Raw genomic sequence first — 670 nt, 5'->3', positions numbered from 1 at the left:
ACATCTGCAGAGGGAAACTCCAGCACAGTGGATTGTGGAAGTTGCCCAGAGTCAAACGCTGAGGCTTCAAATGTTCACGTTCACTGAGCCACCGAGACGAAAGAAACTTCTTCTTTTACAAACAGGAGTTGTTGTTTTTGTGGAGGATTATAAATTAGATCTGTGAGGTTTTTACTATGTAAAAATAAGATATATATTCACATATATAACTGAGTGGTGTGAGTGTTTTACTTGTGTTCAACCTCACTGAGGAATGAAAATGATGATTTACTGTATGTTGAAGTGACATTGTACTACTTCATATTTTTATTCTAAATAATGAGTTTATACAAAAGCAGCACGTTAGATATATATATATATATATATATATATATATACATATATTATATATCTGTGCTCTGCAGCTGGTTCAGGAAATACAGTCACAACTTTAGGAACAGGACAGATTGCATTTAATAAAGTGAGTAAATGTATTTGAAGTTATGTTATTTCTATAATACAAAATAAGAACCAAACACTGAAGAAAAGACACATTCTTTATATAAAATTCTTATTAGCAGAAAATATTAGTAAATTCTACTTTTAACACAAACTGAACAACTTTACTCAAAGTGCTGCGCTGAACCAGACGGACTGTGAGTGGAAGTAAAGAAACAGAACATGGATTATG

The sequence above is a fragment of the Seriola lalandi genome, unplaced genomic scaffold (assembly GCF_002814215.2).
Source record: "Seriola lalandi dorsalis isolate HSWRI2012SDOR001 ecotype SW California unplaced genomic scaffold, Sedor1 jcf7180002051196, whole genome shotgun sequence".
Classification (NCBI taxonomy): domain Eukaryota; kingdom Metazoa; phylum Chordata; class Actinopteri; order Carangiformes; family Carangidae; genus Seriola; species Seriola lalandi.
The sequence above is the reverse complement of the archived record's forward strand: the minus strand, read 5'-3'. Positions refer to the sequence as shown.